The sequence below is a fragment of the Ornithorhynchus anatinus genome, chromosome 15 (assembly GCF_004115215.2).
Source record: "Ornithorhynchus anatinus isolate Pmale09 chromosome 15, mOrnAna1.pri.v4, whole genome shotgun sequence".
Classification (NCBI taxonomy): Eukaryota; Metazoa; Chordata; class Mammalia; order Monotremata; family Ornithorhynchidae; genus Ornithorhynchus; species Ornithorhynchus anatinus.
In genome coordinates this window covers 5,782,291-5,807,033 of record NC_041742.1, presented here as the reverse complement: position 1 = coordinate 5,807,033, position 24,743 = coordinate 5,782,291, and the positions used below count along the sequence as shown (strand labels likewise).

Below are 24,743 nucleotides of genomic sequence, written 5' to 3'. Positions count from 1 at the left end.
TACCACCAGGGCCTTGTGAAGGGGAGAATAAAATAAATTTCAAGTTTCAAATTGCCCAGGCTGTTTCAGTGAGACCATTTAAGCCACTTGCCTCTTGCCAAAGGTGTTCCCTGGGATAGAAGGTCAGTCAGTGGTGCATCCAGGTTAAGACCCCACCATGTGCTGAAAGAATACCAATCACTCCGGACACTTCCAGCAAGCTCACTAATGAAGGACCCTGAGCAAGCAGCATTGTCTTTCATGAGTTCACTGCAGTTGTAAATGGACAGAGAGCTCGGCCTTCAATCAATCAGTAGTATGTAGAATAATTGTGGTATGGGTTAAGTGCTTACTATGCATCACAGACTGTATAAAACTGGAGTAGATATCAGATAATCGGAGTGGACACAGTCCCTATCCCTTCTTGGGTGCTCAGTCTAACTAGGAGGAAAAGCCGGTATTTCATCCCCATTTTACAGGTGAGGAAATTGCAGCACAGAGAAGTGAAGTGATTTGCCCAATGTCAGTCAGCAGGCAAGAGTTGGAGCAGAACCTACGTACTCTGACTCCCAGATTCGGGCTCTTTCCAGTGGGCCACACTGCTTCCCATGATTTCTGGACACCAGACAACTGCCACTTAGCCCAAGAAAATGAAGCAGTGTTCTTCTGGTCCGGTAAGGAGGACTAGGAGACATGTTTTATCTGTACAGATTTGTCAGGTCCCTGGTTACCACTTACTCTTATCAATCAGGGGTATGTACTGAGCGCTTCCTGTGTGCAGAGCACTGTACTAAGCTCTCGGGAGAGTGCAATGTAACTTTGTCCTCTCTTCCTCGGCCCATTCCCCCAACTGAACTCAGTCACAATGGATCACTTCTACTTAGACTTTCTCTTGTCTGCTGGGTGACCTTACTTATGTCACATGACTTCTTTGTGCCTCAGTTTCCTCATCTGTAAAATGGTGATTAAACATCCATTCCCACTCCTATTTAGACTGTGAGCCCCATTGGGGACAGGGACTGTGTCTGATCTGATTGTATTGTACCAAACCTAGCACTTAGTTCAGAGTAAGCAGTGTGGCCTAGTGAATAAAGCTCGGGCCTGGGAGCCAGAGGACCTGAGTTCAAATTCCAGCTTTGCCATTTGACCACTTGTGACTTTGAGCAAGTCACTTAACTTCTCTGTGCCTCCATTTCACCTGCAAAATGGGTTTTTAATACCTGTTCCCCCTCTTACTTGACTATGAACTCCTCGTGGGAAAGGGACTGTATCTGACCTGATTAATTTGCATCTACCCCAGTGTTTTAACTTTGGATGACACCTAGTAAGAACCTTAACAAATACCATAAAAAAGGTTGCATCAACACACTATAGGGTAGTATTTTCCTAATCACAATGGGGGTAGCAGTCAATATATGCTCTGGGAAATGTCATCATTTTTCAGATTTTTCCTTGTCCTTATAAGACAGAATTGCACCTTTCAGTTTCCAATGAGGCTGTCTCAAGAGATGTTCCAGAGGCTTTTGAATGAGATTAACGCAGAACAAGAGACTGCAAAAATGATTGAAATTTAGGAGGGGAAGTATGGGAAACCACTGAATTCACCTTTTCTGTGGTATTTACTGAGCACCAGCTTGCATACACTTGGGAGAGTACAATAGAAACAAAAGGGCCCAGCCCAAAAGGAGTTTTGTAAGCTCTTGTTTTTTCAGTCAGTCAACTGAATATGATTAAAGGCAGCAATCATTTCTATCAACTCTTATGTTGTACTCTCCTGAGAGCGTAATACAGTGCTCTGCACACAGTAAATGCTCCATAAATTCCATTGATTGGCTGATTGATCAAATGCATTGGATTCAGCCTCATGTCTGAATTTTATTAGATGGTTAAGTTGAACCCAAAACCTAGAAAAATGATTATTACATAGAATTTAACATGAGACACTGGAAATACAAACACATTGCATTGTCACCAAAATGCCAGTTTTCTAATACTGGAGCCTTTCTCATTTTTGTCCCCGGGGCAAATAACTAGGGCGTCCTATTAGATTGAAAGGTCTGGCAGAGGGATCTAAACTTCCATACTTTGAACAGCAGTGAGCATATAGTTAGCTGCATTTTACACAGGAATCAATCAGATAATCAGTGGTATTTACTGAGTGCTTACTGTATGCAGAGCACTGTACTAAGAGTTTGGAAGACTACACTAAAGTAGAACCAATCTCTGTCCTCAAGGAGCAATAAATCTAGCAGGAGAGACAGACCCTGAAATAAATTACAGGTGAGGGAAGCAAAGGAATAACCAAGGAACAAATTGCAATTCTTTTTTTATTTTTAATAAGTACAACGTTAATCAGCCTAATGGTCCTAATGACAACAACAGCTGTCATGGAGCCAAGCTCCATCCGCCCCATAATTAGGAGCAGGAACTTTCCAGGCCTGGGAACTCTTTGGACCATCTGAACGGGAGATGTGCACATCAGCAGGTCTGGAATCCAGGCTCTTCCCTAAAGAGTCCAGAGCAAAGCACCAGGAGGAGAGCGGTGGGGTGAGGGTGAGAGCTTTACTTCCAACCAGGATATCCCTCCTTGGAAAAGGGCCAGCTTCCTCTTCTTTGAATGAAACAAGAGAGACGTGACCTTTCTTCCCTATGAATGAACAATGCTTCTGGCGGGATGATTTCTGGGCAGGTCGGAAATGGCTGGGTGACAAGTGTTCGCTTGTGAGAGACCGCCACACACGATCCTAGCCCCCTGGCTAGCCCAGCCTACCCTTCCCTCTCGGTCCTTCCGTCCATCCTCTTAGGCCCGAGCTGGCCGGAGAAGAGATATTTCCCCTCTGATCCACCCATTCTCTTGGCCTTACCTTTCAATGTGTCTGGCATTGAGATACCCCTGTTCAGTTTGAGGGAGAAAAGATGAGCGATAAGCAGAGATTTCCTGATCCAAGTTGCAGCTTCCCAAATCCTGTCATCTTGACTGGGAAGCTTCCTCCGAGCTCCGGGGATGGTGAGATTACCTTCCGGACTTGAAGCGGGAGATTCCAGGTGAAGTCTTGCCAGGCAGCTTGGACATCAAGGTGGGGGGCTTTCTGGCCGTCACTGATAGCTAGCTGCTTTAGGATCTTCAAGCCAGCTGGAAGGCTTACTACACCCAGATAGTTTCCTGTTGGTGATTTGATCTTGGACAAGAATAATTCAAAAGCAAAACATTCAAATGGATTGGAGAATTGGTCAATCTCTTCCCGAATCTCATGTATTCTTCATCCCAGCCCAGTAAGCTCAATGTGGGCAGGAAATGTCTCTGCCAACTCGGTTACATTGCTCTCTCCCAAGTACTTACTTTAATACAGTGCCCCGCACATAACAAGCACTTGATAAATATAATTGAATGAATGAATGAAGTACCTGGTTTTTACTAGGCCACCAATACTAGCCTGTCCCCTCCTGAGCCAGCCATTCAGTCAGTCAGTCAATCATATTTATTGAGAGCTTACTGTGTGCAGAGCACTGTCCTAAATATTTGGAGAGCTAGAACAATAAACAGAAATATTCCCTGCCCACAGCAAGCTTGCACTCTAGAGGAGGAGATAGACATTAATAGAAATAACTAAATTACAGCTATGTACATAAGTGCCGTAGGGCTGGGATGGGGGGATGAATACAGGGAGCAAGTCAGAGTGACACAGTCGGAGTGGGAGAACAGGAGTGGAGAGTTTAGTCAGGGGCACACAATAAGTGTTCAATTAATTCATTCAATCACATTTATTGAGTGCTTACTGTGTGCAAAGCACTGTACTAAGCACTTGGGAAAGTACACTATAACAATAAACGGACACATTCCTGCCCACAGTGAGCTCATAGTCTATAGGAGGAGACAGGAATTAATATAAATAATTAGATAAATAACTAAATTACAGATCTATGCAGATGTATTATAATAATAATAATGTTGGTATTTGTTAAGTGCTTACTATGTGCAGAGCACTGTTCTAAGCGCTGGGGTAGACACAGGGGAATCAGATTGTCCCACCTGGGGCTCACAGTCTTAATCCCCATTTTACAGATGAGGTAACTGAGGCCCAGAGAAGTGAAGTGACTTGCCCACAGTCACACAGCTGACAAGTGGCAGATCTGGGATTCGAACCCATGACCTCTGACTCCAAAGCCCGTGCTCTTTCCACTGAGCCATGTGCTGTGGGGATAATAATAAATGCGATTGAATGAATGAATGGAAGGCCTCTTGGTGGAGATGTGCCTTGAATAAGGCTTTGAAGCAGGGAAGAGTAATTGTCTATTCAAGGTGAAATAGAGTCAAGCGCTTAGTACAAGGCTTTGCACAAAGTAGGTGCTCAATAAATATGATTATTATTAATAATAGCAATAATAATGATATTGCCATTCTTTATCATTCAGCAGGCGTGAATTGTGCTGGTGGGATATGTGGGTAGTTACTGAAGATGGAATTACACGGGTCCTCAAGAGCATCTAGTATTTTCCAGGCACACCCAGCTATAGTATAAGTGCCATTGCCTGCGGCCAGTCTAATCACCAGATATTTCCATTAGTATTCTGGCTTACTGTTAACATGCTGGCAGAACCAGGCTCCAAAAACACTCCTCTGGCTTCCTCAGCTGCAAGTTGAGTGGAAATCTAGTGTGTTTGCTGCCCTCTTGTGCTTAATTTAAACCCTAAGATCCCCCGTCAACTTCTTAATATCTGTGCATGGGCACAACCAAGATTTGGGGATATTTCCTTGAGTAGCCAATTGACTAGACTCTGTAATTATAAGGTCAGTGGATGCCCTTTTTGTAGAGCTGGCATATGCTTTTATTTTTCCCAGAGCTAAACATTCACATGCATCTCTGAATGTCAGAAGCGGTGAGGTCTGCCCAAAAAATCTGTTCCCCTGGTATGCACTGCTTGAAACTTTCTAATGGGAGTTCCGCTTTTATTTTCATCTTGTCTTCATCTTGCCAGGAAGTAGAAAGCCTGGTTTGGAAAATATTTATTCATTTATTCAATCGTGTTTATTGAGTGTTTGCTGTGTGCAGAGCACCATTCTAAGTGCTTGGGAGAGTATACTAGAACAATAAACAGACATTCCCTGCCCACATTGAGCTTATAGTCTAGAGGGGGAGAGAGACAGCCAGGCAAGTGTGGATGGCAACTGTAGTTCTGGTGGGATGGAATCCCACAAAGGGTTTCCTCTTCAGTAAAATGGGATGATTCCGAGAATCCTGACTTTCTGGACAAGAATTGTTCAGTGTTGTTGGGCTATTTGAGGACAGTGGCTCAGTAGAGGTTTGTTGCTACAAAAGGATGTACTAAAGTTAAGGCCTTAAAAGAGCAACATAAAGATGGAACAAAGAGCAGGATTATTAACATAAATTGGAAAAAAATGGCTGGGAAATTGAGAGAGAGTCAGAGACAGAGACATTCATTTGTATTTGTTAAGCACTTACTGTGTTCAGAGCACTGTACTAAGAACTTGGGAGAGTACAGTATAAGAGTTGGTAGACATGTTCCCTGCCTACGAAGAATTTACAGTCTAGAGTACAGGGAGAGAGAGAGACTCAGAAAGAGACCACAAAGACAGAAAAATAATACATTCCTTATTCATTATCCAATGTAAGTTCCTAGGAACAAGATAAAATGGCTGAAAAGAGGAGAGAGAATGAACAAAAACATTTCTTATTCATTATCCAGATGGATTAATAGGATGAAATCAATCAATGGTATTTATTGAGCAGTTACTGTGTGCAGAGCACTATACTAAATAAATTATGGATATGTAAATAGATGCTGAGGGTGGGGGTGAATACCAAATGCCCAAATGTTGCAGGCAAAGATGATATAGGAGAGAGAGGGAGCTGGGGAAAAGAGAGCTTAATCAGGAAGACCACTTGAAATAAATTGACTGTGTTCCCTCCTTTCTTCTCGAATCTCATCATGAAGTAGAAATGAATTAATAAAAGAAGGATTTTTTCCAACTAGTACAGATGACAACCAAGATGAAAAACAAAGCCATTTTCAGTGAAATATCTTCATGCCCCATAAATGGGAATATATAATGGTCCTTGAAGTTCAAAGAAGATCAATCATTCAATGTTTTTCTTTTAATTGAGCACTTACTGTGTGCACAGCACTGCACTAACCACTTTGGAGAGACCATGCAACAGAGATGGTAGATATTCCCTGCCCACAAGGACCTTACAGTCTAGATGGGGAGAAAGACGTTAATATAAATAAATGAACTGCAGATATGATACGAATGATATTGCTAATAGTATTTTATCATTGTGTGTGAGCGAGTGATCAGACTGACTAGCAACTGTCAATCCATTCCTCATTCTGTAATGGTAGGATTCCCCCTCAATAATAATAAGGTATTTGTGGTATTTGTCAAGCGCATACTGTGTACCAAGCAATACTGTACTAAGCGCTGGGGTAGATGCAAGTTAATCATGTCAGACACAGTCCCTGTCCCACATGGGTCTCACAGTTTAAGGAGAACAGATACCCCATTTTATAGATGGAGGAAGCTGAGGCCCAGAGAAGTTAAGTAACATGCCCGAGGTCACACACCAAGCTTGTAGCGGATCTGACTCCTAGGCCTGCACTCTTGCCACTAGATCACACTCCATACCATGAGCTGTCGCTACTTAGAATGTCTAATGCGAGTTTTATTTTCCTCTGTGTTGCAGTCATTCTGAGAAATTTGTTCTGAGTGAGCCTCCCCATTTCTGAGCATCAGGCTGGCCTGATTTCTGCTGTTCCTCCTCTCAGTCCACTCCTCTGCCGCAGCATACCTTAAAATGTTTCTTCTGCCCCTACTTTTTGTGGCTTCCCTATTTCAGCTCGATACTCAGACATTTTGGGGACTCCTGCTATCATACATTCTCTCATGTGTCCCAGCCAGCCAAGGGGTGATGTGAGGAGAATTTCTTCAGCGACAGACAACAGTTTCACAACGTCATTGTTGGTGACCCTGTTCTTGCCATCTGATGGCAAGTAGGATGCCATAACTGCCATTAATGGAATTGTTGTAGAAGTCTGATTGCCTGTAGACTGTAAGCCCCCCTGTAGACCATAAGTGTCCTGTGTCAAGGATTATATCTACCAACTCTATTAAGTTTTCCCAAGTGTAATAAAATATTTTACACACCGAGGGAAGGAGGAATACAGGCATGAGCACAGGGGAATGCTGGGAAGTTCCATGCCCTCACTAAGCCTCACCTAGGCTAACAGCAAATCAGTAGTCCATTCAGGGAGGGAATGACTAATGTAACCTCTTCTCACACTAACAATCTATAAATTTAGTAGTCATAATAATAGTAGTATTGGTATTTATTGGTCACCAACTGAATGCAATGCACTAGGCTAACTAGAAGCTTCTTGTGAGCAGGGATCCTGTCTGCCAACTCTCTTGTACTGTGATTTCCCAAACACTTAACACAGTACTCTGCACAGGGTGAGTGCCCAATAGCTACCATTTATTTATTGCTTGCTTAATGTTGGAAAGTACAGCAGAAGCACAAGACCCATTTCCTGTCCACAATGAGTTTATTCTCTTTTGGGTTTGTTTCGTTTCTTATGTGAGCTTATATAATGAAATTCTGATAGACCACTATTGGAGATAGAGGAGGAATCCACAAGTCAGCACAAGTAGATTGTGTTTAAAGAATCAATCAACCGTATTTACTGAGCTCTTACTGTGTGCATAGCACTGTACTGAGCACTTGGGGGACTACAACATAGTCTACAGATTTGGTCGACACGTTCCCCTCCCACATTGAATTTACAGACTAGAGGAAAATGGCTGCTTGCATGTGTGAGGTTTCTTCAACAGTATTAATGGTATTTACTGTGTGCTTAATGAGGTTGAGGCACTCTACTAAGTGTTTGGGAAGGTACAGCTGAAGTAAGACACTCTCCAGGAGTGTACAGTCTAATGGGACTCAGGGACAAAAATGAATTTACAGATAGTAGGAGCAAGAACAGGTTAGTCATGGGATGAGCACTACACCATTTTTCAATTTCAAGAGGTTTTTCAAGGTTCCATGCTTCTTGACTTACCTATCCTATTCCTTAAACACATCTGCCTATTCACTTTGCCGCCTTCCTCCTATCTGTGAATTATTTTAATGTCAGTTTTCCCTGCTAGATTGTGAACTTGAGGGCAGGGAATGTGTCTACTGACTTCGTGTACTCTCCAAGGGCTTAGTACAGTGCTCTGTGTACAGCAGGTGCTCAATAAATGTTATTTAATTGATTGACTGAACCCAGCCACCTCATTATCGGAGAACTGACTGTTTGTGCACATTACTTCCCTACCTACTCATTCCATGGTGGTTTATCCCAATGTGGAAAGAAAAGAAATTACCTGTGAATTAAATGAGGTGGGAGGAGAGGAAGTCATCCTTAAACTTCCACATATAGTTCTAAAACATGAGGAATTCTTGCTATCTCTGTGACACTGGGGTCAACCAAAATTTCTGAAGTGTTTGTCTTCATCCCCTACAATTTTCTGAGATAACCAACAAGGCTTGGTAAATTTGGTAAGCATGAAGTCAAGTCTTCTTTTTCCATGTGAGATTTACTGCTCATTTTCTCTTTTAGGAAGTCTCAAGTTGGCTAGAGGGACACCGGATGGGTGTGCTGTAATTGCATCAGGAGAGAAAATGGCCATCCAGGAGCAAGGCTAAGGAGACTTGAGATCACAGTAAGTCACTTGGAAGTGTTTATTTTTAACCATGGTTTTCCTTTAAAATCAGATGAACTTGGAAAAAAAGGTCTAAAGGTTATCTAGAGCTATCCATTCAGCAACACAGGTGGCCATCACTTGGGGAAGTCCTCACATTCATTAAAATCTTGGGTGATTTTAGAGCTATTGGAAATTTTTAATTTGAAGGGTTAAATGAACAAGGCATGGGTCGATGTCTTTTAAAATGAAACAAATTTAATTGCACCAAATGGGATCCTCAGCCTCCCTGCAGCCTTCTGAAACCTTCAGTTTGGGGGTGTTTTTTTTAGCCTAGTCCCAACTATGAGGAGCTTCCAAATCAATACCCAACTCATACCAGTACATCCTTCACCAAGGTGATTAAAAAGGAAGTCAAGTGAGGATGTCACATCCATTGTTACTCAAAATCTGAGTTAGTTCCATGAATGAAAGATAATTTTCATTTATTATTTGAACTACTGATCTACCAGAGACTAAAGAGAGAGCAAAAACAGACAGAGAAAATGTCTCTTTCTTATTCAAGTATGGTAGGCTAAAGATCCACAGATGAATAAACCAATCATTCAGTTGAGATGATGGGGAAAAAAACATGATCTATACTCTATTGCCCAATAACCATTCATTCAATAGTATTTATTGAGCACTTACTTTGTGCAGAGCACTGTACTAAGCGCTTGGAATGTACAAATCGGCAACTGATAGAGACAGTCCCTGCCCATTGACGGATTTACAGTCTAATCGGGGGAGACGGACAGATGAAAACAATAGAAATAAATAGAACGTAGGAAGGGGGTTAGCCATAGTGTTTACTGAGCAGCAACTGAGTATCATACCCTGAACTAAGCATTTGGGAGAATCCAAGATGAGGCATAGTAAATATTCCCTGGATCTCCTTGGGAGCCTTGAGTGTTGAACTTTACAACCAACAAGCTCTTACTTTCTCTGACTGCAGACATTCAGTAGAAATTGGATTAGGAGGAGCAATTTATTTCTCTTTGGCCAAACGTCTTGGCCTTTAGGTGCCTAGAAGACCACTGACTTTGGAAAGAAGATTTTCAGATCATTATCGTACCCTAATATTTCTAATGTCCCCATAAGGAAGGTGGTAATTTAAATCTGCTAGACTCTAGGAACCTTGGTGGCTGAGATCATGACTGTCAGTGCACTTGCGTGCTCCCAAGCACTTAGTGCAATGCTCTGCTCTTAGTAAGTGCTCAATAAATACTACTGATTAATTGATTGAATAGGGCAGTTTAACGGTGGTCATATAATAATAATTAGAGTACTTGTTAAGTGCTTACTATGTGCCAAGCACTGTTCTCGGCCTTGGGATAGATATAAATTAATCAGGTTGGACACAATCATCTGATGTCTTATTCCTTGAATTGTTCACAAAACAGAGACAAAAGCCAAATCCAACTGATTGTTCCAGTTTAGCTCATCTTTTTCCCATCTTACTAATATTCACATGGGCTGTAGGAGTCCACAGTGTGCTCTCCTGCTAGAAAGCTAGAAATTGATGTTTCAGGCCCCTGTGAATGATACATCTTAAAATATTTCCATCTGCCTCCGAAATTTCCATCAGGGTTGCCAAAAAAAAAACTTTCTCAGATTCTAAACAAGACTCCTCCAGGAGGGTAAATTGAGAAATTCTGATGGAGTATCCCCTACCTGCATCTGGACATTTTCCCCTGACACATTTAGTCAACATCAGGGTCACTATGTTCAGAATGAACATGAGCTTAATCAAAGATATTAATCCTCATTTTGCCAGGTTGTACTACTCCTAAAAGAACCAGGCAAGATAAGACAGAGCAACTTTATGGCAGAAAGTAACTGTTTATATTGTCATATGTCTAGCAACTCTGTAATTCTGTCTTCTCCCAGGCACATAGAATAGTGCTATGCACACAGTAAGGACTCCATAGATCCAATTGATTGATTATTATGATAATCATACACTGATAATGTTCACACATTATCACCCAGTTTACTGGGGCTTCCGGTAGTAGCAGTCATCGAGGTTATTGTTCTGTTTCTCCTCTTTGACCCCCCAAAGTCAAGTAGAGTGGCCAGCCATTTCAGCTGGCCTCCTAGCAGAGGCCAGTCTTAATGTGTGGTGAGAATCAATCAGTGGTATTTATTCTCTCATTCATTCATTTGATCATATTCATTGTTTATTAAGCGCTTACCCGGCAGCAGAGCGGATACTAAAGAACGCTGTTTCCCCCAATTTTGCTTCTTGAGAACTTCTTGGAAGAAGAACAGCCTGGTAAAAACAACTGGTTTAGATGGGTCCATTTTGAACTGTTTTGCCAGTTTGTTTTGCAAGGCTGTTTTAATATACCTACCAGCCTTATAACGTCAGGGTTTGGGGACATTTCAGAGGCCAGCAGGTCAGTCAGAGGACTAGATTATCCAAGTGGCCACTTGGCCAAGTGAACTGTGAGAATACTGTCTCCTTTCCATGGGAGAGGAAGGATCAGTGTGGCCTAGTGGAAATATGGCATAACCAAATGGATAGAGCATAGGTCTGGGAGTCAGAAGGTACTGAATTCTAATCCTGGATCTGCCACTTATCTACTCTGTGACCTTGGGTAAGTCACTTCACTTTCTATTCCCAGCTCTGCCACTGGTCAGTGTATGACTTTAGGCAAGTCATTTCACTTCTCTGTGCCTCAGTTACCTCATCTGTAAAATGGGGATTAAGACTGTGAGCCTCATGTAGGAGAGGGACTATGTCCAACCCAATTTGCTTGTATTCAACCCAGTGTTTAGTACAGTACCTTGCACATAGTAAGAGATTAACAAATACCATAATTATCATCATTATTATTATCTGCTGAAATGCCAGGAGACCCCAGGGCCCTCTCACTCCTCAGGCATGTCCAGTAAGGGCTGATCCAAGTCAGCCAGGTAGCTCAGGGAGCAGGGGACCAGAGAATGGGGGGCTCTGGAAGAGAGGGACATTCATTCATTCAATCGTATTTATTAAGTGCTTACCGTGTGCCGAGCAATGTACTAAGTGCCTCAGAAAGAACAATACGACCATAAACAGTGACATTCCCTGCCCACAACGAGCTCGGCATGGCAAGTGATTGATGGCCCCAAACAGCTCTTCTCACAGCATACTTGGCCATGATTAAAATGCAGCTCAGTGGTGGCTTTGGGTCTGTTTTATAGCCGTGATTCCCTGTGCTTACCCAAGGGGCATGGATCTTCGGGGCTAGAATGACCATTATCCTCCTACTCTCCTCCTCCTCAGCTCATGATCCTGCCTGGCTAACAATCCTTCCCTCCACCCCCAACTCCTTCCTAGAGTGTACTCTTCCATTCATTCAATCATATTTATTGAGCACTTTTTGTGTGCAAAGCATTATACTAAGTGCTTGAGTGTAAACTCCTTTCCAGCAGGGACTGTCACTTGCTTATTCTCTACTTCTTAAGTACCTCGTAGAGGGTAATTCTACAAGTGGGTGCTCAGTAAATGTCACTCTTAACCCTGCTTCTACCAACAAATTACAGTAATAATAAAATTAAAAATAATGAGTACTGCCAGCCTAAGCAGGAGTTTTGAAGAAATGGGAGTGAGGATACTGATTGGGAAAGTGCTTGGAGATCTGTATGCACAGGCATTTTACAGTCCTGCATTAAGCTTATTGCAGGCTTGCAAATTAAAAAACAAACAAAATTTACCAGTCCACCCCTATGGGAGCCCTTAGGGCACAATGAAAGCAATCACCATTCCATGGCAAGAAATTATCACTTGACACACGCAAGTGGCTTATCTAGGGGCCACTTCTGTGAAAGCAGAAATTTTCCACCACTTCATGGAAGCAGAGAGTCCCAATCAATCAGTTTATTGAGAGCTCATTGTGTGCAGAGCCCTGTACTGAGCCCTTTGGAAAGTATAGTAACAGTATAACCGATGCATTCTCTGCTCCCAACAAACTTACAGTCTAGAGGGGGATATAGTCATTAATATAAATAAATAAATTACAGATAGGTAGGGAAGTTCTCTCCTTGGGGCAGGGAATGTGCCGGTTTATTCTACTCTATTCTTCCAAGCACTTAGTACATTGCTCTGCATAAAGTAAGTGCTCAATAAATATGGTTGAATGAATGACTAAAGAGAGCAAGTCAGGTGACCCAGAAGGGAGTGCAGAGTCCCAGGAAATATAATCTCACTTTTTTTGGTTGGGTTTTTTGTTTGGTTTTGGTTTTGCCTTAGACATTAGAGAATTCAAGAGCAGCTCAGGGTAGAAGGTGAACAGTATAACCCCCCTGGGGTGTTAGGGATAAATTTAGCAAGCAACTGAGTGGAAGGTGTAAATTCTTCAGAGGTTCTTCCTGTCACTGACCTGGACGTGGGGGATAAATAAGATGAGCCCAGGGCTGAGGCGTGTTTTTAACAAGCGGTTCTGCAGCTGTTGAAAAGGTCAAGTGGTGGAGCTAATTCTCAGCTAAGAGCTACTCTCTGCTTCCAATCCCACAAGGTCACAGTGGGGCTTGGCTAAAGAGCTGAGTTGGTTATTCTTAGGTGACACTAAATTCAAATACAGGGGCAAGCTCCAATTGAACAAACTAGCCTGGTGGTCTAGTAGAAGGAGCACAGGACTGTAAATCAGGAGCGGCCACTGGCCTGCCGGGTGAGCTTGGGCAAGTTGCTTAATCTGTCTGGGCCTCAGTTTCTTCACTTGGAAAATGTGGATAAAATGCTCTCTCCATTTTAGTCCATTAGTCCTGCTCGGAATAGGGACTGTGTCTGATTGGATTATCTTTTGTCTACCCGGGTGCATAGCTCATAGAGCTTAATAAATAATAATTATTATAATAGCGATTGTGGTATTTGTTATGCTCTTACTCTCTGCCAGGAACTCTTCTAAGTGCTGGGGTAGATACAAGGTAATTGAGTTGGACACAGTCCCTGTCTCACATGGGGCTCAGTCTTAATCCCCATTTTACAGATGAGGTAATGGAGGCCCTGAGAAGTTGAGCGACTTGGCCAAGGTCAAGCACAGGGCAAGTACAGTGTGGCATAGTGGATAGAGCACAGGCATGGGAGTCAGAAGGTCATGGGTTCTAAGCCCGGTTCCGCCACTTGTCTGATCTGTAACTTTGGGCAAGTCACTTCACTTCTCTCTGCCTCAGTTATCTAATCTGTAAAATGGCAATTGAGACTGTGAGCCCCACAAGGCACAGGGACTGTGTCCAACCCGATTTACTTGTATCCACCCCAGCACTTGGTACATTGCCTGGCACATAGTAAGCACTTAACAAATACCACAATTATTATTATTATGTGGCAGAGCTGGAACTAAAACCCAGGTCCTTCAGACTCCCAGGCCTGTGCTCTATTCATTAGTCCATGCTGCTTCTCAAATACCATCCTGATTATTACCAGTAGCACCAGGGGGATCTAAATTCTGGGCCTTTCCCTCTCGGTCCTGGAAAACAATGAAATTTCAAGTGGGAGGGAGAGAGAGGGATGAGAGGTCCCTTTAGGACATGACTTTTCCACCAGTGGTTTGCCCCAGTGCGGCTTGTTCTAACCACTTAGGTAAATCCCTGAAGTGCTTGTTTACTGAAGGAGACTGAGGTTAATCTATCTGCTTGCTTGCTAGAGATAATAGTAGGGCCTCTTGATTTTCAGGGAAAATGTTGTTTTTGTCCTCTCTCTCCTGGGTCGGTTTACCATCCACCCTCCCCCCAGGGGTCTTTGGTGATTCAGGAGGAGGAGTGAGAACTGTGTGAGGGCTAGATTAGAGGCAGTCCTGCAGTGGGTCCAGAGGACGGAGCATTGCTCTGGGAACCAGGACACTGGGTTTCCGTCTTGGCTGTGGAACTAGGGGAGTGCCTGCTGGGCCATCAGTGGTGAAGATACCTGTAAGGTGGACAGACTCAGCTGGCATCCTGAACAGTAGCCATCTGAATTTGAAGGCTGGGTTCTAATCCCTGCTCTGCCACTTGTCTGCTGTGTGACCTTGGGCAAGTCACTTAACTTCTCTGTGCCTCAGTGATCTCATCTGTAAAATGGGGATGAAGACTGTGAGCCCTACATGGGACAACCTGATTACCTTCTATCTACCCCAGCGCTTAGAACAGTGCTTGGCACATAGTAAACGCTTAACAAATACCAACATTATCATTATTATTATTATTATAGAAAGCACCTAACAAATACCATTTTAAAAAAAGCAGGGACCAGATCGTGCAAGAGCCACCAGCATCATAAGTAATTCCTCTGCACTGGTTCTCCATTAATAACAATATGGTGGTATTTGTTATGTGCTTACTATGTGTCAAGCACTGTTCTAAGGGCTGGGGTAGATACAACCTAATCAGGTGGAACACAATTCCTGACCCCCATGGAGCTTACAGTCTTAATCCCCATTTTCACATGAGGTAACTGAGGCCCAGAGCAGTGAAGCGACTTGCCCAAGGTCACCCAACAGCCAAGTGGCTGAGCTGGGATTAGAACCCATGACTTTCTGACTCTCAGGCCTGTGCTCTATCTGTTACGGCAGGCTGCTTCTCAGACCCGTTCAGAGGGTCTTCCGTGGTTCTAAATGTGGGGTGGAGCCTCCGTCATCAGTTGAGGGAAAGTGGCTAGAAGGTCTGTGGGCTATTTTCTAAGAGGCCTCTGAGAACCCGCTGAAGCAGACACATTTCAGTAGCGCAAGCTTGGACTTCCTGAAATTCCATGTCTCAAACTGACAGTAACCCCCACTGCTGTAACCCAGTCAAGCCTGGAAACTGGACCAAGACCAGCCAGGTGTAATACTGGAAAAATCTCATGTCTACCTTGTTGCAGAATCCTGATAGCTAATAATAATAATAATAATAATGATGATGATGGTATTTGTTAAGTGCTTACTATGTGCCAGGCACTGTTCTGACCATAATAATAATAATGTTGGTATTTGTTAAGCGCTTACTATGTGCTGAGCACTGTTCTAAGCGCTGGGGTAGACACAGGGGAATTGGGTTGTCCCACGTGGGGCTCACAGTCTTAATCCCCATTTTACAGATGAGGTAACTGAGGCACCGAGAAGTTAAGTGACTTGCCCAAAGTCACACAGCTGACAAGTGGCCGAGCCGGGATTCGAACCCATGACCTCTGACTCCAAAGCCCGTGCTCTTTCCACTGAGCCATGCTGCACTGGGGTGGATATAAGCAAATTGGATCGAACACAATCCCTGTCCCACATGGGGCTCACAGTCTCGATCCCCATTTTACTCATGAACTAACTGAGGCACAGAGAAGCCACGGGTTGAGGGCTAGATCGTCAACTCTTCAAGGGCAGGGATTATATTTTCTCCCTCCTTGTTGCTCTTTCAAGTGTTCATCTCCATATTGCTCTCCCAAGTGCTCCTCTCCATGTTGCTCCCTCAAGTGCTTACTTCCATTTTAATTCATTCATTCAATTGTATTTATTGAGCACTTACTGTGTGCAGAGCACTGTACTAAGTTCTTGGAATGTACAATTCAGCAACAGATAGAGACAATCCCTGCCCAAACAATGGGCTCACAGTCTAAAAGGGGGAGACAGACAATTTGCTCCCATAGCGAAGCAGGAAGGCATTCCTAAAGAGTACTGATGGATGTATAGTGGAACAGACTTTTAAGATGAGGTGAAATGACCAGATCACAGCTCACATTTCATACTCAGCACTCACGGAGGGCTGGTGACAATGTCTGAGCCCTTGGGAATTCTGCAGCCTCATCTCTGGGGTGGAAAGCTGCTGAGGGAATTACTAGTATTGTTTTGTGATTCTCTAGCCCCTGTTTCAAAAAAGCCTTGGGTCTTTTCAACGAGACAGTAAATCCTTGCACTGATGGTGCAAATTTTTGCGGTTTCCCAATCAAGTTGCACACTTTATCTGCAGGAGGCCCAGGAGATCAAAAATCGCTGCCTTATTGACAGAGGAAGCAAGAGGTACAAGAATCAAGGGAGCTCCCAAGGTCACCAAGTTCTTCACCCCCACCCCATCCTGGGAACACATCCCCCTCCTCTTTTCCATTCCAGAAATTTCAATCTTAATGGCTAATTAAAGGTCAGGAGGCTGACATTTATCTAGGAGGCATGAAGCTAAATGGTCTCCTAGACAGGGCTTGTTTAACCACAGTGAACCTAACTGAAGAAAGGATGATAGTTCTATTGGCTGAATGTTTGCTACATGCTGGGGTAGATACAAGATAATCAGGTCAGACACTGTCCCTGTCCCACATGGGGCTCACAATCTAAAGGGGAGGAAGAACAGGAAATGAATCCTCATTTTACCTACAAATGGACAAGACACCAGAATTTTGTAAGTGCTGTAGCTGGCCACAGTCTTCAGATCTCTTGCCACAAGCTTCAGCTTTTGGAGGAGCACCCAGGCTCCTCCCCAAGTGCTCTATTTTGCTTGCCCTCCTGGAGCCAGTTTTCCAAAAGAGTTTGCTGTCGTGCTATGGATTTATGAATAATAAATCCAAAAATTACACCACCATCTTATCCCTTTGTAGGACTTTTTCATTTTCCCAGAGCACTTTCACATCAACTCTTGTCATTTTTCCCTGCTAAGAGGGGCTGCTGTGCAGAGCACTGTACTAAGTGCTTGGGAGAACCTAATAGAGTTAATAGATGCGATCCATGCCTTCGAAGAGCTTAGACTCTAGCTGGGGAGACAGATGCTATGGTGGAAGAGGGGTAAAAGAGTATAAAGGTAAATATTATATATGTATCTCAGAGGTTGCAGGCAGGGAAGAAGCAAGGATCAGTACCCAAGTGGAGAAGCCTGGGTTCTAATCTGAGCTCTGCCAGTTGCTTGCTGTATGACCTCAGGCAAGTCTCTTAACTTTTCTGTGCCTCAGTTTCCTCAACTGTAAAATGAGAATTAAATACCTGTTCTCCCTCCTACTTTGACTGCGAGGCCCATGCAGGACAGGAACTCCATCTGACCTAATTAATTTTTACCTAACCCAGTGCTTAAAACAGTGCCTCACACATAGTAGGCACCTAACAAATTCCATTTTGAAAAGTGCTTAGGTGATGCATAACAGAAGAAATGGCAGTAGGTGGGGAAATACTGTGGGGAAATGAGAGAATAGGCAGATGAGGCCTCAGTTAATCAATACTATTTATTTAACATGGTGTGTGCAGAGTTCTGTTCCAAGGACTTGACAGAGTGCAATATAATGAGTTGGTAGACATGATCCCTGTCCAGAGGGAGCTTACAGTCTTGGAAGAGATGTGTTTTTAGAAGGACTTAAAGATCCTCCAAGAGGCCTTCCCAGACTAAGCCCCCCTTGTCCTCTGGTTGCTCGTTGGCTCTCTCCCAACTCGCTCCCTCTGCTCTATCCCTCTCCCCACCCCATAGCATTTGTGTATATTTTTACATATTTATTATTATATTTATTTTATTAATGATGTGTGTATATCTATAGTACTTATTTATATTGATGCTATTGACACCTGCTTTCTTGTTTTGATGTTTGTCTCTCCCCTTCTAGACTGAGCCTGTTGTTGGGCAGGGATTCTCTCTGTTGCTGATTTGTACTTTCCAAGTTCTTAGTACAGTGCTCTGCACACCATAAGTGCTTAACAAATATGAATGAATGAATGAATATGGGGTGTCCACCAGATATGAAGGGTATGGGAGGCTAGAGAGACAAGAATGAGATACTGGGAGTAGATTGGTGTAGGGGAATGAAGTGTGCAAGAGACACAAATCAATCCACATGATCCTCCATCTCCCAGCTTCCTACTCCATCCTAGCAGAGTGCCAAGACAACACAAGAACTTTGAGGGAAGGATGTCTGTCAAGCAAAGGGTGACACGACAGGAGAAGTGGCCAAGTTGAGAAATTGCCGTAACTGATGAGTGAGAGAAACTCTAAAAAGAAATCCAAGAATAAATAAAAATGAGAGGCTGAAAGGCAAGGAGAAGATTAAAAAAAAACTTCAAAGATCCTCACTAGGACATGTTGAAGTTTTATTTGATTTCCTTGAAGACCACAATTAAAAGAAAGGGAGTCACAACTCCAGGCAAGACACAGCCAATGAGAACGTTTGAAGTATAAAATTGTGGTAAATAACGCTAGCCCCTTTTTCTAACTGCAAAAAAGAAAATGGAGAAATTAGCAGACAACTAAATTCCTGGCCTTCACAAAGCCACGTGAAAGAGGAGGAGGGGAAAGAGAGTTGGCTGGGGCCAGTCCCAAATGATTTGGCTTTGGGATAGAGGCCTTTAAGAAAGGCTTATCGGAGGGTACCGAGGTTCTCTCAGGGTTCAAGGAAGGTTGAGTTCTCGGAACCATCTGCCATAGAGGATCGTTAGCAGAGGTCCAACACGTGGGTCTCTTGGGACCCTTGGGGGTCCCTTCAACGACCGGTATCTCCGGGTTCTTCAGAGCACGAATAAGCATTCTCCCAGCTGACCAGACTCCACAGATGCCAAGCAGTAGGTCCAGTTATTAAGTTGGTAGGTTAACTCCAAAGACACTCGAGGGCCTAATTTTAGCCTTCAGTTAGAGTGCCATTTTCTTTCTCACCCAGAACATCTGGATTGTTAATTCAGCCCCTCTGGCTGATCCTGCAAACCCAAGTTTCTAACATATCAGATCCATGACCAGGGAAAACTCAGCCTGACCTGTTCGCCTCTCAGTTCAGTTTAGGAAACAGCCAAATAGAAGCCAAAGAGGCTTGGGTTTAATCTCTTCAGTTAAGTCATATGGATTCCTCCTCACCACAAACCATCTGATCTTAATCAAGCAGGGCTGGCCTCCCGCCTCATAACCTTAGCTGGTTTCAGAATTCAAAATCTGAAGCTCGCTGGAGATGAAGTGTCTTAGTAACGATTTCTTAGAGTCTTTTGTCCAGGGGGAGAAGGTAGGGGAAGGGAGAGTGTAGAGGAAAGAGGAAAGGGAAAAGTTAGCTCATGTAAAACTTTCCTCTTGCTTCATTTTATTCAAACAGTTGATTTCTCTCTTTACCCACATACGAGACACCTCCCCCCAGCCCCACAACGCACACACCCCACCTCCTGCTTTGCACTCAGCACCGGACCTACCCTTGTAACATTTTCAGGCTAATGAAGTGATACACAGACCTCTAAAGATGTATGTGTATCTCTAGTACTTAAAATCCACTAGATTATCATTATTATCATTATTATTGTTGTATTAAGCATTTACTAAGTGCCCAGCACTGTTCTACATACAAGTTAATCAGGTCAGATTCTGTCTCGTCCTTCATGGGCCTCTCCCTCTTAATAGGAGGGTAAATAGATAACGAATTCCCATTTTACTGTTGAGGAATTGAGAGCAGAGAGAAATGAAGTGACTTGCCCAAGCTCACACAGCAACCAAGTGGCGGTGCCTGGTTTAGAACCCAAGTCCTCTGACACCCTGGCCAGTGCTCTTTCCATTAGGCCATGCTGCTTCCTAGATCATAAGGTCTTTGAGGGCAGGAATCATGTCTGTCAATTCTGTTTTACTCTCCCAAGTGCTTAGTACAGTGCTCTGCACACAGTAAACACTCAAAGACACCATTGATTGACTGATAGCTGTGGTTTATCCAGCTCCATTTTCTTCTGCCTAATTCATCCAGACTGAATTCAGAAGGGGAAGACAGAACCACCTGAACTTTACTTATCCCACCTTGCCCCAATTGTATCAGACTCTCAGCCAGACTGTCCAAGAGGTAAATCCAACCCACAGTTTCCCAGAAAGAATTTGGTCAGTGGCTACGCCGTGGAACCCAGGGACCAAGCATATTTCTAAGAGGAATTGGCTAGGGGAAAATTTCATTTTTAACCCAAATTGTCATAATAAACCTAACTGTAAGCACCAAATTCATGTTAACATAATTTTCCATGCACAGGTAACACTGGTCTTAATAATAATTATTATTATGGTATTTGTTAAGTGCTTTCTATCTGCCAGGCACTGTACTAAGCATGGAGTCAGGATTAGCACTAAGGTCCTTCTGACTCCTGAGCCCATGCTGTATCCGCTAGATCAGACTCTGCCCCTCAGAATCCTCCCCATTTTGAAGATAAAGAAACTGAGGCCTAGAGAGAGTAAAGTCACTTGCTTAAGGCAAACCAATGGTTGAGTCGAATCTAGAATCCTGATCTCCTGACCCTTTTTCCTTTGTCTAACCACTGACCATACTTCCTCTTCAAACTCTAGGCAGACGCAGCCTTAATATGTGTGAAATCCCATGAAGCACAAGAACATCAACCAATTGGGTCTTAAACACAGTGTCAGGAATCCTGCTTCTTCCACTTGTTTCCTGGAAAATGGGAAAGTCACTTACCTTCCCTGTGCCTCAGTTTCCACATCTGGAATATGGGGATATGTCTGTTCTTCATCCTTAGACAGTGAGCCCCATACGGGTCAGGGACTATGACTGATCTGCTTATACTAGAAAAAATAATAATAGTAACTGTGGTATTTGTTATGTGCCAAGCACTGTTCTAAGCACTGCAATAGATACAAGATAGTCAGGTCAGACATAGTCCTTGTCCCAAGTAGGACTCACAGTTTAAGTAGGAGGGAGAACAGGTACTGAATCCCCATTCTAAGGATGCGGAATCTGAGGCACAGAGAAGTGAAGTGATTCACCCGAGGCCAAACAACAAATAAGAGGTGGAGATGGGATTAGAACCCATGACCTTCTGACTCCCAGGCTCGTGCTCTATCCAGTAGGCCATACTGCTTCTACTGTTGAACCTACCCCAGTACTTGGCACACAGTAACTGCTTCACAAATACCACCATTATTATATCTATCCAGCAAATGCCCTCTCAATAAATACATGCAGACCCATTGCACTTGTTTCAAAATTTATTTTATTGGTGGTACATTTTTCCAAATGAGATCGACATACCATTGCTAGAAAGACACCCTGCTCCTGGATACTTCTCACAAAGCTACTCGTCAAGTGTGGCAAAGGACCCAGCAAGCGCTTTTGCTGGAGGGAGTGATAGGGTGGTTGGGTGTTTCTGTTCCTTTGTTCCTCGCTTTCCCTTCTAGGCAGCCGCTCGAAGCTGTTCCAAAGTGAACAGAGCACCGTGTAGAACATTCAAACAAAGTTAATACACACACCCCACAGCACCCGGGAATTGGGTTCGTACAGTTCGTACAGTTCGTACAATTTTCACAATGGTTGGCTGTACTGTCCTTTTCTCCTCAGCAGCAGTTTTTAACTGAAGAATATCCTGAGAATATCCTGAAACGCTCCATCACCAACAGGAGTTCAAGTTGGAATTTCCGTCTCCAAGTTTGCTTTTCTCGTTGAAGGTGAGAAGAGGGTTCGGCGGGAAGGACAGCACTAATTGCTTGGTTGTGCCCCTCCCCACCTCCAATTTCCTTAGCTCACAGGAATACTGATTTAAAGGAGTAGTGGATGAAAACCCACCCCTCTTCATTCATTCATTCACTCGTATTTATTGAGCGTTTATTGTGTGCAGAGCACTGTACTAAGTGTTCGTTGCAGAGCACAAAATCACCAAGTCATTTAGCACTTTCACTCTTGGCCAGAAATGAGACATTCATTTTGAGATGGGGGATGTTGTGGTGTTCTAAAGAGACACTGAGTTTGGAAATATTTTCAAATCACCCAAATGACCAACCCACACACTTTTTAGCAGATGTTATTAATCTTGACAGTGACTGAAGAGTAAGAAGAGGGAGGATAAGAAGATCATTCGGTTGACCAGTGCAAGGTATAAAATGTCTGTGGCAAGGAGGTGATATTGAGGATGGCTTTTTAAGGGAAGAAGATCCAGATCAGTAAGCCTGGGAATACTGAAACCATCAGGAAGGACTTGTTGAAGTCAAACTATTCAAGCTTCAGTGATGCATAACCCCAAGAATTCTTAATGAAGCCTTGGCGTAATTCATGCAGGTATCGGCCGCCTTCTCTCAGCTTCCTCCATCTGCTGCCCCCAACCAGTATTTTGACCTCACCTGTCCGGCATCAAGTTTGACAAGCAGCAATCTTCAGACAGCCTGACAAACAGCAGACCTTGATTAAAACCCAGATTATCAGAGCAGCCAACATCACTGGAGTAAAGGCAGCGTGTATTTACTTCTCTCCAGACCATCAGAGTTAAGGTTGGTTTCTTTTTTTTTTTAATTCTGCCTACACTCTTGAGATTCGTTTTTCCACTTGGCTTATGTGGACCCTCTATCTTCCACTTCTCTCACTCTGCCTGCCATGCTGAGAGAAGAGAAGGGACTATTTCAAGAGAGCAAGAGACAAACTGCAATAGGTTTGCTTTTTCCTCCTCCCTCACAGCAACCATAAAGCTGGGTCAGAATTCAAACTTAACTTTCCCCTCTAATGCACAGAAACATTTCTCCCATATTCTTCTTAGTTGCTGGCCTTAAGAATTTCTAATAAGCTCTACACCCTGCCCCTCAGCCTATAGCCTTCAGACAGAAAAGTTCCTAAAACATTTCAGTAGGCGAACGCCCCACCTTTCCCTTCTCCACCTCAAAATGATAAAAGGTTTCCTTGGGGAAGGGAGAGGAGTCTGTTACTGTAGCCAGAAAGAAAGGGAAAAAAATCATGAAAGCCAGAGTAATTTGAATTCTTCTGGTCAGCGACAGGGCCACACAAGGCAGTGAATTGACGATTCTTTGATGTGCTTTTGGAGGGCAGTTCCTAACCGTTCCTCATGATCGCTACCATCGGGGTGAGGTCAACCAGTGTTCTCAGGTGGTCTGGGGGGGATTATTACATTCCAGATCTTGGATTTTAAAGGTCAAACATATGTTCTGTTGGCCTGCCACCTCCTTTACAATAGGATTAAGCAACATTTTCAACTAAAAGAAGAGAGACAGGAGCAAAGGAGGCACTTGAGATCTGCTCAAATTTTGTATTTAGCCCTAAAACAAGGTGTTTCCAGAGAAATACCAGCATTTAAAAGGGACTAGGTTTATCAGTAGTGATGGCACAGTCTGGTAATGGGACTGAGGTACCAACATGCTGAGGGAAAATGGCAGGCTTCCCTCACCTTTGGAGGTGGGAGAGGCAAGCATGAGGAATACCGATAAGTTTCTTCATTTTTTAGTTCCCTCTAACCCACTTCTTCACCCTACCCAGATTTCCCCACACATTTTTGAAACTAACCTCCCAGCTGAGGCCAAAACACTCCCTGAAATAATAACTTCGTGGAAAATTTCCACATTATAAGCAGATTTTAAGTGAACTAATTATGAAGAATAGCACCTATACCCTTCTTCCTAACTCCCCACCCTCCCAAATGAAATGGGTTACAAACACCATGCCAGATCCACTGAAGCCGCAGCTATCTCTCTTAAGATGATGGTTTGTGTCACATTTTTATGTGTAAATACAAGGGAGTAATGTCATTTCTTTTTCTCAAATCTAGCCTCATGGCAACCCTCTCTCACTTCCACTAGGACAAAAGTGTTTCCTAGATGAGAATGCCAAAACTGCTGCAGAATTCAGGATTTCCTCAATGGATGGGGTGATACTCTTATAGAATGCTAGTGCTTGAAGCATGGGCCTTTCCCTAGAATCTCCTTAAAGGAAAATGCTTGCTGTGGCAGCCTTGCAAATAAGTGCAAAACGTACCAGCCCACCCTCTTCCAGGAGGCTCAGAGAGCATAAGATTGGGGAGATGAGTTTACATTCTAGTTACCCAGCATAAATCATTTACTCCTTTGGGTTGGGTAAACCAATAGCTCTTAATAAGTAAAGGCCACTCAGTGGCCACTGCCTTATTCTTTTGGTGGTCATCAAAAGCATCTCACTGCTCTGTTGTTGACTCTCTACTTCTGGAAGGCAAGAACCAGACTTAACTCATGTTGGTCAAAAGTGTGTATTTTTCCAAAACCCACAGCAGAAGTGTAATAAATCCTTCTTGATTAAGTGGTCCCAGGTTTCCTTGAGACTAAGGAAGATCTAGAGAGCTTAGATGACTTGGAACAAAAAGAGAACCATCAATTCCTCTGCCCACCCAAGCTCCCAACTGATGGGGTTTGGCTGGCTTCCCTCTAA

General features: G+C 43.5%; 1 long non-coding RNA gene across 1 annotated transcript in view; it reads left to right on the top strand.

The window, feature by feature from the left end:
- The first annotated feature begins 22,183 nt into the window (after nucleotides 1-22,183).
- LOC114816940 overlaps nucleotides 22,184-24,743 on the top strand; it is a 29,061-nt gene continuing 26,501 nt past the window's right edge. Inside the window, exon 1 of the long non-coding RNA XR_003764753.1 lies at nucleotides 22,184-22,828. This is a non-coding gene — a long non-coding RNA (uncharacterized LOC114816940). The remainder of the gene's footprint in view (nucleotides 22,829-24,743) is intronic.